The sequence below is a fragment of the Ovis canadensis genome, chromosome 25 (genome assembly GCF_042477335.2).
Source record: "Ovis canadensis isolate MfBH-ARS-UI-01 breed Bighorn chromosome 25, ARS-UI_OviCan_v2, whole genome shotgun sequence".
Classification (NCBI taxonomy): domain Eukaryota; kingdom Metazoa; phylum Chordata; class Mammalia; order Artiodactyla; family Bovidae; genus Ovis; species Ovis canadensis.
Window position 1 is genome coordinate 39,394,835 of NC_091269.1, and position 12,033 is coordinate 39,406,867.

A 12,033-nucleotide genomic window follows, 5' to 3' on the forward strand; every position below is an offset into this window, starting at 1 on the left:
GCTTTAAGCCAACATTTTCACTCTCCTCTTTCATTTTCATCAAGAGGCTTTTGAGTTCCTCTTCACTTTCTGCCATAAGGGTGGTGTCATCTGCATATCTGAGGTTATTGATATTTCTCCTGGCAACCTTGATTCCAGCGTGTGTATCTTCCAGCCCAGCATTTCTCTTGATGTACTCTGCATATAAATTAAAAAAGCAGGATGACAATATACAGCCTTGATGTACTCCTTTTCCTGTTTGGAACCAATCTGTTGTTCCATGTCCAGTTCCAACTGTTTCTTCCTAACTTGCATACAGATTTCTCAAGAGGCAGGTCAGGTGGTCTGGTATTCCCATCTCTTTCAGAATTTTCCACAGTTTATTGTGATCCACACAGTTGAAGGCTTTACATAGTCAATAAAGCAGAAATAGATGTTTTTCTGGAACTCTTGCTTTTTCCATGATCTAGTGGATATTGGAAATTTGATCTCTGGTTCCTCTGCCTTTTCTAAAACCAGCTTGAACAGCTGGAATTTCATGGTTCACATATTGCTGATGCTTGGTTTGGAGAATTTTGAGTATTACTTTACTAGCATGTGAGATGAGAGCAATTGTGGGGTAGTTTGAGCATTCTTTGGCATTGCCTTTCTTTGGGATTGGAATGAAAACTGACCTTTTCCAGTCCTGTGGCCACTGCTGAGTTTTCCAAATTTGCTGGCATATTGAGTGCAGCACTTTCACAGCAGCATCTTTCAGGATTTGAAATAGCTCTACTGGAATTCCATCACCTCCACTAGCTTTGTTCGTAGTGATGCTTTCCAAGGCCCACTTGACTTCATATTTCAGGATGTCTGGCTCTAGATTAGAGATCACACCATCATGATTATCTGAGTCATGAAGATATTTTTTGTACAGTTGTTATGTGTATTCTTGCCACCTCTTCTTAATATCTTCTGCTTCTGTTAGGTCCAGACCATTTCTGTCCTTTATTGAGCCCATCTTTGCATGAAATGTTCCCTTGGTATCTCTAATTTTCTTGAAGAGATCTCTAGTCTTTCCCATTCTGTTGTTTTCCTCTATTTCTTTGCACTGATCACTGAAGAAGGCTTTCTTATCTCTTCTTGCTACTCTTTGGAACTCTGTATTCAGATGCTTATATCTTACCTTTTGTCCTTTGCTTTTCACTTCTCTTCTTTTCATAGCTATTTGTAAGGCCTCCCCAGACAGCCATTTTGCTTTTTTGCATTTCTTTTCCATGGGAATGGTCTTGATCCCTGTCTCCTGTACAATGTCAGGAACCTCATTCCATAGTTCATCAGGCACTCTATCTATCAGATCTAGGCCCTTAAATCTATTTCTCACTTCCACTGTATAATCATAAGGGATTTGATTTAGGTCATACATGAATGGTCTAGCGGTTTTCCCCACTTTCTTCAATTTGAGTCTGAATTTGGTAATAAGGAGTTCATGATCTGAGCCAAAGTCAGCTCCTGGTCTTGTTTTTGTTGGCTGTATAGAGCTTCTCCATCTTTGGCTGCAAAGAATATAATCAATCTGATTTCGGTGTTGACCATCTGGTGATGTCCATGTGTAGAGTCTTCTCTTGTGTTGTTGGAAGAGGGTGTTTGCTATGACCAGTGCATTTTCTTGGCAAAACTCTATTAGCCTTTTCCCTGCTTCATTCTGTATTCCAAGGCCAAATTTGCCTGTTACTCCAGGTGTTTCTTGACTTCCTGCTTTTGCATTCCCATCCCCTATAATGAAAAGGTCATCTTTTTTGGGTGTTAGTTCTAAAAGGTCTTGTAGGTCTTCATAAAACCATTTAACTTCAGCTTCTTCAGCGTTATTGGTTGGGGCATAGGCTAAATCTTATTTGTTGTGTTATTGCATAACCATTATTAATACTATTCTTGTACACCTTGTATAATCTCCCTCTACAGGACTATTGGGTAAAGATTTAACCCTGACTCTTCTTGAAGAATTTAGTCTGGCAGAGATTTGTTCCAATTGTTGAGTTTGTGAGTAATTTCAAAAAGGGACACACTGTTATATTTTTACACCAGTAACAAAGTAGATATTTAGGAATAAATTTGTGGACTCTAAAACAGAGTAGAATAAGAAGGGCAAGATAATGTGTAAATTCAAGAGCACTAGAAAATGAGGGACTTTTTGAATGAGTAGATTCAAAAAGGTAAAGACTGAAGAAATTCTCTGAGTTTAAATATTAGTATTGTTCATAATTTTTAGTGTGGTGCCATGAATGTAGGCAAAGGATAGAGTAGCAGTGAAAAGAACACTTTTTCTTAGGTAACTCATAGCCCTGAAAAGGAAAAATCCCTGAAGATCAGTAACTAAGATAGCATATGAAAATATGTAACAATGGAAAAACACAACAAGTATTATAAAACCACAAGGTAGGGGGGCAGTTTAATTTAGAGACTGCAGATAAAATACATGGTAAAACAAACGCAAGCCCATTCCCAAACTTGCAAGGTTCAGGAAAGTTGACAAATAGAGACCTACATGGCAGTTGCCTAAATTTCTAAGAGTTAGAAATCAAGCTTACAAATTTTATACTAGGTATGTTTTAAATTCTCACTACTAAAAACACGGACTTTCATAACAGGTTTTTTATTTTTATGTTCTATTTTTATTGGTGTATAACTGCTTTACAATATTATATGCTTCCATATGCAGCCAAGTGGATCAGCTATACATATGCATGTATTCCCTCTTTTCTAGATTCCCTTCTCATTTAGGTCACCGCAGAGAAGAAGACAGAGTTCTCTGTGCTGTACAGTATGTTCTCATTAGTTATCCATTTTATACATAGGATCAATTGTGTACTCATGTCAATTCCAGTCTCCCAATTCATCCCAGGCTCCTTCTCCTCCCCCCTTAGTATCTATGCCTTCGTTCTCTATGTCTATGTCTCTATTTCTAGTTTGTAAATAAGATCATCTATACTAGTTTATTTTTTATTCAGATTCCACATATACACATTAATATACAGTGTTGTTTTTTTCTTTCTGAATTACTTCACTCTATATTTAATAATTGTTTTGAAAGCCAAGTGTGAACTGAAATTCTTTAGCTCCATTGAATTTCCTTTGAGAACTTGGTGGTACTGGGATAAAAGGATATGAGCTCAATCCTAAAGTCCCTTTCCATTTATGATCCCAGGCTCTACCTACCATAGCAAGGGTGTGTGGACTGTATTGTTGGTCTGTATTGTTCAACCTCCATCCCTTCACTATTCCCAAAAATGTATCCATTGGCCATCCCTCACCATGCCTTGATTTGCACATACCACTAAGTCAAGACATATGGACAAGGAATGCTTGATTTCTGGATACACTGGACATTCTCTAAGTGTAGAAGACATGGGTTCCGTTTACAGGATGACCACATTCATGACGCTAACACATGGGGCCAATGGCACAAGACCCGCTTTCTCAGACTAAAGTTCATTTTAAGCAAATGTTCCTTGAAAGACTTAAATATTGATAATATAAATGTGAAAAACAAAGCAGACAAAATGTCATCTGAAGGAGAAGATAAAGATTTACATTGAGAATTTGGAATAGTATGAACAAATGCATAGAGATGAAAAAGAAAATAGCTTGTGTGAAAACAGTGACAGTGGCAAATGTCACAGGGGAAAGCTACCTGCTCCACAGCAGACTCGGTACATAGCTTAGTTCAGTTCAGTTGCTCAGTCGTGTTCGACTCTTTGTGACCCCATGAACTGCAGCACGGCAGGCCTCCCTGTCCATCACCAACTCCCGGAGTGCACTCAAATTCACGTCCATCAAGTCCGTGATGCCATCCAGCCATCTCATCCTCTGTCGTCCCCTTCTCCTCCTGCCCCTAATCCCTCCCAGCATCAGAGTCTTTTCCAATGAGTCAACTCTTCACATGAGGTGGCCAAAGTACTGGAGTTTCAGCTTTAGCATCATTCCTTCCAAAGAACACCCAGGACTGATCTCCTTTAGAATGGACTGGTTGGATCTCCTTGCAGTCCAAGGGACTCTCAAGAGTCTTCTCCAACACCACAGTTCAAAAGCATCAATTCTTTGGAGCTCAGCCTTCTTCACAGTTCAACTCTCACATCCATACATGACCACAGGAAAAACCATAGCCTTGACTAGATGGATATTTGTTGGCAAAGTAATGTCTCTGCTTTTGAATATGCTATCTAGGTTGGTTATAACTTTCTTTCCAAGGAGTAAGCGTCTTTTAATTTCATGACTGCAGTCACCATCTCCAGTGATTTTCTAGCCCAGACAAATAAATTCTGACAATGTTTCCACTGTTTCCCAATCTATTTCCCATGAAGAGATGGGACCAGATATCATGATCTTCATTTTCTGAATGTTGGGCTTTAAGCCAACTTTTTCACTCTCCTCTTTGACTTTCATCAAGAGGCTTTGTAGTTCCTCTTCACTTCCTCCCATAAGGGTGGTGTCATCTGCATATCTGAGGTTATTGATATTTCTCCCAGCAATCGTGATTCCTACTTATGCTTCCTCCAACCCAGCATTTCTAATGATGTACTGTGCATAGAAGTTAAATAAGCAGGGTGACAATATACAACCTTGATGTACTCCTTTTCCATTTGGAACCAGTATGTTGTTCCATGTCCAGTTCTAATTGTTGCTTCCTGATCTGCATATTGGTTTCTCAAGAGGCAGGTCAGGTGGTCTGATATTCCCAACTCTTTCAGAATTTTCCACAGTTTGTTGTCATCCACACAGTCAAAAGGCTTTGGCATAATCAATAAAGCAGAAATAGATGTTTTTCTGGAACTCCCTTGCTTTTTCAATGACCCAGAAGATGTTGGCATATTGATCTCTGGTTCCTCTGCTTTTTCTAAAACCAGCTTGACATCAGGAATTTCACACTTCATGTATTGCTTAAGCCTGGCTTGGAGAATTTTGAGCATTATTTTACTAGCTTGTGAGATGAGTGCAATTGTGCAGTAGTTTGAGCATTCTTTGGCATTGCCTTTCTTTGGAATTGGAATGAAAACTGACTTTTTCCAGTCCTGTGGCCACTGCTGAGTTTTCCAAATGTGCTGGCATATTGAGCACAGCACTTTCACGGCATCATCTTCCAGGATTTGAAAGAACTCAAATGGAATTCCATTGCCACCACTAGCTTTGTTCGTTGTGATGCTTTCTAAGGCATTTGACTTCACATTCCAGAATGTCTGGCTCTGGGTGAGTGATCACACCATCATGACTATCTTGGTCGTGAAGATCTTTTACATACAGTTTGTCTGTGTATTCTTGCCACCTCTTCTTAATATCTTCTGCTTCTGTTAGGTCCATACCATTTTTGTCTTTTCTCAAGCCCATCTTCGCATGAAATATTCCCTTGGTATCTCTAATTTTCTTGAAGAGGTCTCTAGTCCTTCCCATTCTGTTGTTTCCTCTATTTCTTTTCATTGATCACTGAGGAGGGTTTACTTAACTCTTCTTGCTATTCTTTGGAACTCTGCATTCAGATGCTTATATCTTTCCTTTTCTCATTTGTTTTTTTCTTCTCTTCTTTTCACAGCTATTTTTAAGGCCTCCTCAGACAGCCATTTTGCTTTTTTGCATTTCTTTTCCATGGGAATGGTCTTGATTCCTGTCTTCTGTACAATGGCATGAACCTCTGTCCATAGTTCATCAGGCACTCTATCTATCAGATCTAGGCCCTTAAATCTATTTCTCACTTCCACTGTATAATCATAAGGGATTTGATTTAGGTCATACCTGAATGGTCTAGTGGTTTTCCCTACTTTCTTCATTTTAAGTCTGAATTTTGCAATAAGGAGTTCATGATCTGAGCCACAGTCAGCTCCTGATCTTGTTTTTGTTGACTGTATAGAGCTTCTCCATCTTTGGCTACAAAGAATATAGTCAATCTGATTTCAGTGTTGACCATCTGGTGATGTCCATGTATAGAGTCTTCTCTTCTGTTATTGGAAGAGGGTGTTTGCTATGACCAGTGCGTTCTCTTGGTAAACTCTGTTAACTTTTGCCCTGCTTCGTTCCTTACTCCAAGACCAAATTTGCCTGTTACTCCAGGTGTTTCTTGACTTCCTACTTTTGCATTCCAGTCCCCTATAATGAAAAGGACATTCTTTTTGGGTGTTAGTTCTAAAACATCTTGTAGATCTTCATATAACCTTTCACCATCAGCTTCTTCAGCATTACTGGTTGGGGCATAGACTTGGATTACTGTGAAATTGAATGGTTTGCCTTGGAAACAAACAGAGACCATTCTGTCATTTTTGAGACCACATCCATGCCAGGAGCCAGCATGGGGAATCCCACCCGTGGCAAAAGGTCATGAGGAAAGGGGCCTGACAAAAACGCAAAGGTGGGATCAGGTATCAGGGGTCCCCCTAGACTTTGTCATGCATCTACCCTCAAAACCGGAGCCTGCCTGCCTTACTGCATTATGCTTTCCACCTATTCTTCTGACATTACAAGCGTGCTATCCCCGACCGCCTTTCTCTGAAATAAGTTAACTTAGAGCTCCAGCTAACAGTCTTCTGCATATAAAAGGAGTGTCTCAGCTCAAACCCCTCTGGTAGCTTTCTAACTTGCCTGACAGGTCTGTCTGGACCTTTTACAACTGTGCATGTGATTGCTCACAGCCTGCTGACCACGAGAGGCACAGGAAGCTTAAAACATCCTAGGAATGTAGGGGCTTCCGAGGAGTCAAAATCATTAGAATAGGACTGATTAAGGGTTTCATTGTTAAGCCAATACTTGCTGCCAAGTTTTCATATCTCTTATTTGTTGATATAGTTGGTATATAGAAAAAACAGGTAGCAACACAGATCTTTGAGTTAAGTACCTTCTTTGTTATAACCCACTGCACCTTTGTTCTACAGGGATGTCACTTTATTTAGTGCTTTGAGGGTGATGCAGATTAAGGAAAAACACTTCAGGCAAAATGAGATTAACATTCATTAAGGAAGAGAGTCATAAAGTGTTAACAGGCCTCTTGGCCAGAAGATAATGTAAATCACTTGAGACCTTTTGTATACAAAAAAATATACAGAAAGGGTCAGGACTGCTGCCCCTGCATGACTCTGTATCTTCCATTATGTAAAACTCAGGGTATACAAACACCTTTTTAAAAAGTTATGAGGTTTTTGCACAAGCTTGGCCTCCCCCATGTCTACTCTCTCTCTCTTTCTCCCTCTCCCCATGTCTACTTATTTGCCCAGGCTTCTAAGACCCACGTGAGAGGGAGCCCAAGGCGGGGCACCCTCCACTATTCAAGTGGGCACCTGTGGCCTAATGTAGACGGCGCAAGTTTCTTGTCTTGAGACTTTATTAGCTTTCCGTGTAAACCAAGGAATATCAGTCTCTTCTCTCCTCTATTTTTTCACTACATTATTCTTCTCTAATCTCTCCTTAAATTTCTAAATAATCTCTCTTTAATCGCCAACTCCGTCCCCGCTTCGAATTACCCTGGATCCACCAGAGCTGAACTCCGGCACATCCAAGTACTGCATTTCGGACTCTTTTGTTGACCATGATGGCTACTCCATTTCTTCTAAGGGATTCCTGCCCACAGTAGTAGATATAATGGTCATCTGAGTTAAATTCACCCATTCCAGTCCATTTTAGTTCACTGATTCCTAGAATGTTGATGTTCACTCTCTCCTATTTGCCATCTCCTATTTGACCACTTCCAATTTGCCTTGATTCATGGACCTAACATTCCAGGTTCCTATTCAATATTGCTCTTTACAGCTTTGGACCTTGCTTCTATCACCAGTCACATCCACAACTGGGTATTGTTTTTGTTTTGGCTCCATCCCTGCATTCTTTCTGGAGTTATTTCTCCGCTGATCTCCAATAGCATATTGGGCACCTACTGACCTGGGGAGTTCCTCTTTTGGTATCCTATCATTTTGCCTTTTCATACTGTTCATGGGGTTCTCAAGGCAAGAATACTGAAGTGGTTTGCCATTCCCTTTTCCAGTGGACCACATTCTGTCAGACCTTCCACCATGACCTGCCCGTCTTGTGTGGTCCCACACGGCATGGCTAGTTTCATTGAGCTAGAGAAGGCTGTGTTGTGTGGGATTAGATTGACTAGTTTTCTGTGATTATGGTTTCAGTGTGTCTGCCCTCTGATGGTGTCTCGCAACACCTATTGTCTTACTTGGGTTTCTCTTACCTTGGACGTAGGGGTATCTCTTCACAGCTGCTCCAGCAAAGTGCACCCGCTGCTCCTCACCTCAGATGGCACATAGCTAGTGCATGCAATCTCCAGATAGAGTTGCCATCAAGGATTCAGTACTTCATGCATATCTACATCCCCAGCCTAGTGCTCCTTTTGTAGGCCATTTATGTGAGACCTCCTTATGGTAGGTCTTGGCTAAAACCTTGTTAAGACATCTCTGCCAAGACCTTCTTATAAGAAGAAAGCGGAAAGCTTGAAAACATTTTATTCTCACTCAATTCTCAGTACTTTTCCACTCCGAGCCCTTGACCCGTCAACCTTCTCCAGCCCCTGGTTCCATAACATGACAAGAGCCTTCCCTTGGGACATAGTGGCTTCCTAGGCAGTTTTCTCAGTGATATGATCCTGCCATGCTCTGCTCACCTCTCAGTCTGAGTCAGGGTTCACTGATACCTCTAACCTCTGGCCTCATCCAGTGTCATGCCTTTGAGAAAAATGTTATCATAGGGATTTCTCTCTCAGATAGTGAGAGAGTCAATTCTTAGGTAGGTTGATAAGAAATCTTGGGTTCCTGAGGAGGAGAAAGGGGTCTGGGTCTCTGACAGAGGAGATAGGGTCTGGGATGCTCAAGGTGGAAAAAAGGACAAACTTTTCTTTTTCTACATTCTTTAGTCTTATTCACATAAGATATTATTTTATTTAACCCCAGAGCTAATTATTACACAACAAAACAATTCATCTTAAACTCTATAATGATTATATAACAACAATGTGTCTTTCTTGAAGACCTGTTTCTCCTTAACCAGAACCTTCTGACTAATCCTGTTGTCTTATGTGGGAGTGGGTCTGGTAAGACCTTTCTACTATTACTTCTAATCTTGTTAATTTAAGTTGTATTTTGGTGAGAGAACAAGATGGTAGGGAAGTAGATGGATGTGGACTACCTCTCTATTCATGCATACATCAGGAATACACCTTCATACACAGAAGTGCATGCAAAACACTGACAGAGAGGACGGGAGTACCTGACCAGGGAAAAGAAAATATAGAACCATGCAAAACTCAGTAGGATGAAGGAACTAGGGGGGACAACAGGAGTGTTGGTAGAACTGGACCTGCCCTTGGTGTGTGGGGGAACAAAAGCAGGGCTCCAATCCCCACATTGAGGCAATTGTCAGAGGAAACATAATTCAGGCTGAATGTAAAACAACTGATCTATGGCAGCATAAAAGGAATGAGAATCAGACAGTCCTTGCTGCAGCCATACATACCCCAGAAAGGGACACAGGTCCCCTGGAGGGTGCAGCAGCTGGAAGCTAGAGTTTAGAGGTTGTGGAGCAATCCTAGGGCAAGGGCCATTGTTGATCAAGGGGATGTGAGGGAGGAGATTGTGGTGGGAAATGCCTGTGGAGGAAAGCCAGGCAGCCATGGAAGTAAGGTGATACTGCTGAGTCATGCATAGGGGGTGGTGCCATCACCATAGCCTCTCTCTCCCCACATGCCAGCATTGGGAGCTGAACAATAGAAAGGCTGGCCGATCAAAAGCCTGATGCACTTTCCTACAGAGTAGGACCCCACCCAAGATGCCCCTTTAAGGGCTTGATGTACTGATCTATAGAGTAGGACCCCAGCCACGGAGCCCCTTTATGTGCCTGACATGCCAAACAGGAGAGAAGGATCCCAGGAAAGGGAGTCCTCTAAGTTACTGAATGGGTGGAACTATGGAGAAAGACTGGCCAAAGAGGCTTTCTGATCACCAGCTACAAGAGGCTCAAAAAATGACTGATAGGGCCATAACTCCTGCAGTGGAGGCAGTCCGTGTTCCTGCATATTTGGTGTCACCAGAGTCTACCCAAGCCAAACAGCTGTGCCGCCTTCACGTTCAACCCTCACTGGGGCAGAACTGCCACAGGCAAAAAAATTCTTGTGTTTATGTGTGCAGGATCACTCTGGCTGTGTCCAATTCTTTGTAACCCTGTAGACTGTGGCCTGCCAGGCTTCTCTGTCATGGGGGCTCTCTAAGTAAGAATACTGGAGTGTATTGGCTTCAGTTGCCATACCCTTGGTTGCCATATCCTTCTAGAGCACTATATTTCCTGTTGCCCTAGCAGGCAACACCCCTGAGTACCTGGTGCTGCCATAACCCCTCCAATTCAAGCAGCAGCACCTGGCCCTCAGAGGGGAAAACCCAAGTCCTCCAGGGCAACCTCAGGAACAAACCCCAGTGGATGACCCACATGCAGAGGTGGAAATAAAACCACAATTGAAACCCAGGGGCAGTGTGGCTAAGGAAGAAGACCCAAAATCTTTCCACCAGATGAACAAGCTATATGTTAAATCCACATGATCAATTAGGCAGACTCTGTGTCTTTGGAACATATGAAAGGACTCCCACAAAAGAAAACACTAGTTCTGATAGCTGTGGATATTGGAGGCAAGAACACACAGGAGCAGGATCAGATTCAAATCTGAGCTGCCCCCACAGCAGGTCCAGAGATCCACACAGGGTTGGAGGGCATCCTAGGGAGGTGAGGTGGACTGTGACTGCCAGGGAAGGAAAGGACTCTGACAGAAGTAACTCAAGAAAAATATTTATTACTCTTTGTTTTGACTTGCACTATAGATTCTTCTGGAATTTTTTTCTTTCTATTTTTATCCCTCTAGTTATCACCAACTTAGACAGCTTATAGAAAAGCAGACATTACTTTGCCAACAAAGCTATTTGTCAAAGCTATGGTTTTTCCAGCATTCATGTATGGCTGTGAAAGTCGGGCTATAAAGAAAACTGAGCATCAAAGAATTAATGCTTTTGAACTGTGGTGTTGGAGAAGACTCTTGAGAGTCCCTTGGACTGCAAGGAGATCTAACCAATCCATCCTAAAGGAAATCAGTCCTGAATATTCATTGGAAGGACTGATATTGAAGCTGATATTCCAATACTTTGGTTACCTGATGCAAAGAACTGACTCATTGGAAAAGACCCTGATGCTGGCAAAGATTGAAGGAGGGAGGAAAAGGGTATGACAGAGGATGAGATGGTTGGATGGCATCAGGTACTCAATAGACATGAGTTTGAGTAAACTGTGGTAGTTGGTGATTAACAGGGAGGCCTGGAGTGCTGCAGCCCATGGGTGTCACAAAAAGTCGGACATGACTGAACGACTGAACTGAATTGAACTGTTATAGTTGTCAATTTTATTCACACTATGAAATCTAATTAAGCTTTTGAGCTTTTTTTTTTTTTCTTCAGTCACATTTTTTATTGTTGTTATGAACTTCTACCTCTATGTTGGGCTTTTGCAGTTCTGTGGAGTTTTCCTGTTTTTTTATTTGCTTGTTTGTTTTTCTTTTCTCTTTTTTATTTTAATTTTTTAACTTATTTTTTTCTACATTTATTTCTTTGTTTGCTTTTCCTGCTGTTCTTTTCCCCTAGCAATTAATATTTAATGCATATAAAGCTTTATCTACCTCTATTTAACTTTGTATATCCATTTGTTTCTACCTTTTCTTTCTTCTCAACCTTATTACTAGTTTTATTTTCATTGCTTTAATCCCCAATTGGCACCTTGTTTTAGTTCTGTTTTCCAGTTGTTTTTTAGTTAGTTTTGTTCTTAACTGCTAGGTATAAATTTTTATTTCTTTTGTCCGCCTGGTCAACCTATTGTACTTTATTTTTGCTGAACAATTTTGATTTTGCCTATGGGTGTATATGTATATGTATATGTGTATATTCAGTCACACTTTTTATTGTTCTAAACCTCTGGCTTTACATGGAGCTTTTGCAGGTCTGTGGAGCTTTCCTTTTTTGTTTTCTTTTTTGCTTTCTTCTTCCTTTTTTTTTTTTGCCTTTTCTA

General features: G+C 41.1%; 1 pseudogene; it reads right to left on the minus strand.

The window, feature by feature from the left end:
• Positions 1-1,390: 1,390 nt before the first annotated feature.
• On the minus strand, positions 1,391-8,038 carry LOC138429937 (craniofacial development protein 2-like; annotated as a pseudogene).
• Positions 8,039-12,033: the final 3,995 nt, after the last annotated feature.